Source organism: Poecilia formosa, unplaced genomic scaffold (assembly GCF_000485575.1).
Source record: "Poecilia formosa unplaced genomic scaffold, Poecilia_formosa-5.1.2 Scaffold32, whole genome shotgun sequence".
Lineage (NCBI taxonomy): Eukaryota > Metazoa > Chordata > Actinopteri > Cyprinodontiformes > Poeciliidae > Poecilia > Poecilia formosa.
In genome coordinates this window covers 1,101,485-1,107,525 of record NW_006799971.1, presented here as the reverse complement: position 1 = coordinate 1,107,525, position 6,041 = coordinate 1,101,485, and positions in this window count along the sequence as shown.

The window sequence follows — 6,041 nt, the reverse complement described above, 5'->3', positions numbered from 1 at the left end:
TATATATATAAACAGATATCTGAAGGGAAGAACTGTCTGTGGAAAGAGAGACCCTCATGGTGCTAAAATAAAACTGAATGAAGGTTTTTAAATGGAGGCAATATTACTTGCAAAGGTATTCATATCCTTTCAACATTTTCTCCTTTTGTGGTGTTGCAACCACAAACTGAACAGCTTGGGGATTTTATGGGGTCATAAAAAGGATCCATGGAATCTAAAAAGCGAGGTGAGTTTGAATCGAGAACAAACGTGCGCTGCTGTTACAGCACCGCCCTGAGGCAGACATTTTTGTCTAATTTTTTATTTTGTAAAATAGCTCAAGCTCTCTCCACTGGTCTTCAAATCTTGCTACTAATTCTCAGCTGGATTTTGACCTAGACTGTGACAGGGCTGATGATCCAAAATGTTCTGTGGTGCATCTGGTTGTAGGTTTATTGCCTTTTTCCCTGTTGGAAGGTCAAACTTCCGCTTCGATCTCAAGTTTTTTGCAACTTGTAGAAGGTTGTCCTTCCTGATTGCTCCGTACCTGCTGGAGAAAAGCGTCCCAACCACTGCAACCTGTCATCTACAGAAAGAGCACATTGAAGGTTTTGGCAGCCATGGCTCAGTCAATGATGGCCACCCTCAAGAAAAGTTCCACAGCTAAAAGAAAACATCAAGGCAGGTAAAATGTCTATGGAGAGGGAAAAAAACCTGAGAACATACTGAAAAATGGAGAGCAGTAAGAAAGAGCAGCAGAGGGAGGGACAGTGGTTAGTAGTTGAAGCCTGACAAACCTCTGAGGCCTTCACAGAACAGCTGCATTCACACTGAGACTGAAGCACACAGGTGACTTCTGGATTTATTTAGGGTTGTCAAATTAAGATGGCTCAATTGAACATCACATAAACATCAGTAAAATATGCTGAAGTTTGTGTTTGTAATGTGGCAAAATGGAGGGAAAAAAAGGGATATAAATACTTTTTCCTGGGCTCTTGTCTAGCCACTGTGCAAACGGCCCGCTGCAACATCAGCTTGTATCTGTGGAACCACAAACTAATGCCTTACAACCAACATTTATGGTTCCACAGGTGTCTCTGATGCTCTTGCACAGATGTCTATGAGTGTTTTGGCTGCGTCTTAGAGAGGTTTCACTGTAAAAAGAAAACACACCGAGAGTGTGATTTGTACATGCAGTAGCGTGTCCACAGTGCATGTGTGTTTGTGTCGGCGATGCTAACATGCTAGCAGAAACCTCCTCATGTCTTTTCTTGCGTTGCAACAGATTCTATCTGAATGCTTCCTCACGCAACATCTGGAGCAAGAAGGGGAGGAAGTCTGAAGGAATATCAGCGGTGTTAAGCTCTAACGTTTAAGTGTGTGTTGTAGCTGATTTATAAGGAAAACATAACGCGTGTTTGTCTGTAAGTTGTATGTGCTTAAACTCACTATGTCATTGTACGTGCCAAGCTCCAAGTGATCCACTTTGATCCAAACAAGTTTTTGTTTTTCTCACTCCGTGTCCGTGTCTGTAGTCCAGAGACAGGGACGCTGCGTCCGCTGCATCACTCATTAAAGTACACACAGGTTCAAAGCTCTCGCCTGCTTCAGTTTGATGTTGATGTTTTCAACATTTTCAGTATTTACTAGGGAAAAACCCTGCTCTAAGTGTATTTTCAACAAATTTACTAGTGCTACAATTATTGGTACCTCCACTGTGGAAACAAATGAAAAAATTGCCTAAATTGATCAATCATTAACAAATATGTTTATTTTCAGTACTTGTTCATCGAACCACAAAGCCTGAAAAACACCAAACTTTATGCCTGCACATATTTCAAAAGTCTTCAGTCAACTCTTATTTGTAGGTGGTGCTTATAAGGAGCTGGTTATTGGTTAATCTTTTAAAGTTTCCTTAAGTGTTTTGGAAAACATATACATTCAGGCTTTGCCGCTTTTTAATTTATTACAATTTAATTGTTCATTTTTATATAGATTTGATTGTGTTCAAGTATATTCAGCTCTGACCATATTCGTCTATATGCAGATGACACAGTTGTATGTTTATGTGCAGAAAACAAACAACAGACTTCCAGACGAATTTTCTGCGTTAATGATTATGATCCCTGGTTGGTTATGTAACTCATGTCTGCATCTTAACGGCAATAAAACTGTATGTATGTTCTTTTTTTAGGTGTTTAAGTCGAGATCCAGATTAACATGCTATAGTTTCAGGAACCTGACTGTATGACTATGTTGGTGTAATAGTGAAATCAAAACTTTCTTTTAAAATCCAAGTTTGAAAAGTTCATAAAATAATTAAAATCAGTTTGAATAATGTTAGACATTAGAAACCATCTACCTTCACATGTTAGATACAAATCAGAAAGGCTATAATGTGATCAATTAAAATATGTTTTAACAATAAGTAAGGGATAAAACTACTACTGCAAAATTTTAATTAAAGGAATATATTCTGTTTTACATGGTTTTCCCTCTTCTACTAAAAAGTAATCCCATTAATAAATCTAAAAATTGATCCACAAGAGTTTTAACTAGAGAAGACACTAAGATGTAGCAAAAAGTTTGTCTTCTCTGAAGGGGCAGTTCTTTCTTGGAATACCAGCAGAATTGAGGACTATCACATTCCTAAATCAATAAAATGGTGGTTTCTACAGTTGCTTATTGAAAATTTGTATTGTTATTGTTTGATTAATTATTTGGTATTTTGTATTTTATAAATCATGTGATGTATATTAATTTTTCCTGTTCTACTCCACCACCCTGCCAGAGACTGCAGATGAAAATGCCTTTTTATGGCGAACTCTGGCACAATTTTATGCCAGACTGACATTACATGTTGTTTAATGTGCGTTAAACAAACTAAAATGAGCTAAACTTATCCAACTGTTACGTAGGAATTAAAAAAAAACAACTTTTGAGCTCAAGAGATGAAAGTGTACAACAAAAAGCTTTAAAAAGGAAAGACATTAAGATAATCAAAAGCACTGACGAGACCGTATGTTTTCCTCCAGGAAACTGTACAGTGTTTTACTTCTTTGTAACCACTAGAGGGCACCATTGCCGAGTTTATCAAAGGTCAGTGCTTTGAACTGGAGCTGGATTTCCCAGTAAAAAAAAATTCTTTTCCCACATAATTTATTGAGGTTTTCTGAATAAAATTGAATACGAATAAAAGCAAACTAAAACAACAACAACAACAACAATAACAACAACAACAACAACAAAACAACACAATAAATGATAAAATTAAGCCAGACGGCTGTGTGTTATATAATGAGTCCAAAGCTCGTGGTGTTTTTCTTGTGTAAGATGTTTTGTAATCTACTCTCTCCGGAGGAACTAAAACCATAAGCTGTGAGACTGGGTCAGCTTGTTGTTGGCTGAAATGGAGGTTTCTCCTTGTTGCAACGATATTGCAGCAGCTTGTTAAGCCGCCAATCCGTGTTTAGCTCCACGTAGAGGTCAAGCGGGGAACTGCAGTCAGTTTGAAATACCAGAGTTCAACAATTCAAGCTCGAAGTTTACAACATGTTCGGTAAATAAGACATAATTTTTACTCAAATACGGAAAACTTACAGCCTACATTTCTGACCTATGAACCACAAAGTCTGTTGCTATGTAGTCTTTCCCCCCGTGTTGCTTGCTTTAGGTTTGCAATGTTTTTATAAGTAAAGTAGAAAGTACAGAAATTCCATAACTGGCAGCTTGAATTTTCAAGTCTAATTCAGGCTGACATACTGAAACAGCAGATGTCCAGTTTAAAAATAATACATTTCAGGTGGAAACTTTTTCATTACAATCAAAAATGTTAAGAACAACACAATGTTTATATTTTAATAAATGTCCTTCATTTTAACTTCATGGTAAATCAGTTCACAAATATCCATCAATGTTTACTCAAAAGCAGCTGTCTGCATTTATTTTTTAATAAAACATATTTACCAAACCATTATGTTTTGTATCTTTAATGATTTACAGATCCATTTCCCTCAAAAATAACTATTTGCTGAGCTGGTAAACAAAATCACAAACTTTTTAGGGTTTTTAAACAGTCAGCATGTTTTATGGTCTGCAAACAGTTTCAACTTGATGATTTCGGCCCATTTGAGAAAATTTTTGAGTTTACAGGAAATTATTTTTGTAGTAAAACCAGAAAACTTCCTATCTTCTGTTCAGGTGCATCTCTCATTCTTGTAGTCAAGAAGCTGTCCATCATGATAGGCATTGATGGGTGTTTGTTAGCGCAGGATGCTAACCTTGAAATACCACAGAATTAGTCCAAAACACATTTTAAAAAGGCAAAATATAATATAACTGCTTTTGTTTAAAACAGATAAGCAACAATTATTCCTACAGCTGCAAAAATACTTTATACCAAAATATCACTGCATGCAATATTATTAACTATCACAATTAATCAGTTTGGCTTCCCAGAAAGTTAGACAATTACTCAAGAGCAGCAATAAAATAAAATAAAATAAAATAAAAATTAATACACAATCATGGGAAATTGTAAACAATTGTCCAGCTGACAGTCATCAAAACCTCCACAAGGTGGCTAAGCCACCAAAGGTCTCTACTGGAGAAGTTGGCTGGAAAATTGAGAGGAAGGAAAAAGTATGGTAGAAAGAGGTGTGAAAGCTATAACCATGGCCCTGAGAGAATTGTGGATGAAAACTCATTCAAAAGTGTGAGCAACATTCACAAGACACAGCTAAAAGAGCTGCTGCACACAACTGACAGATTCCACTCCTGAACCACAGACTAAAACGCTTTTCTGTTGAAGTGCTGCGCTTCATTTGGAGAGCAGGATCCGGCAGTGTGGAGGAAAAGGAGAGAGGAACAGAATCCATGCTGCCTGAAGTCTGGTGTGAAGTTTCCACAGTCAGTGATGGTTTTCTAGAGCAGGGGTTCCCAAACTTTTACTTCAGACAGCCCTAAAAAGCTTTAACTCCTGGAAACATCAACTTTTACAATGTTTTTTTATTCATTATTCAATAATTATTACATTCATTTAGCATAAGTGCTGCCTCACACCTTCTGATGTTAGATGCCCATGAGTTCTGTGGCGGGAAATTTTATTATCAGAAAATATATTATGACTATATTACCACATAATACAATTTTTCATCACAATCCCCTCTTTTTATTATAAGAAAATGTAAGATTTTACATGAATCACATCAAATTTGATTGTATTCCCACAGCTCATAGTTTTTGTGCAGCACTTCCTTTGGTCTTTTTCTTGTCAGAAATGTTTCCATTTCTTGACAGCTTCGCGAGCTTGAGGAGCAAAGCTAGCACAGATAGCATCGATCTGACAGGCAGCCAATCAGAAAATGAGCATCAGAAATAACATTGAAATTTAAAATGATTGAAAAAAAAAAGATAAGTAAAATTAAGATAAAAAATGGGATTCAATTTTTTTTTTCTTTTGCAACTTTTGTCTCATCTTCCCTCCACCTTTCTAAGATCTTCTATCTGCTGACAAACGGTATGGAGATGCTCATTTCATTTTCCAGCAGGACAGGGTACCAACCCACTGTGCCAAAGGAACCAGAAGCTGCTTTAAACCCATGGTGGTTCTGTTGGTTAGCCCCATATGGACCAGAACCCCACAGAGAGTCTGCGGAAAAGAGCAGGAGGAAGATGACAAACACAGGAACAAACAATGTAGAGCAGCTGAACACCTCAGCAAAGGAAATAGAAAACAAACTGTCCAGGACGTAACTTCCATCTGACATTTCTTTTGTCAAAAATTATTTTTGTTATTGGTCTGATTTAAAAACTTCCTGATAAACTGAAAATTCTAGTTTGCATGAGCTGGAAGCCACGACTAGGCCTGTCATGATAGCAACTTTTGCTGGACAATTTATTGTCCCAGAAGTTATTGCGATAAACGATAATATTGTTGTTTTGAGATCATTTTCAAGTAATATAATTGTAATGGCACAACAATGCAAGAACACATTCTGAAGGATCAATAAACTTTAAATTCTAACAACTTCTAATATTTGAACTGGAAGACATTTTAAACA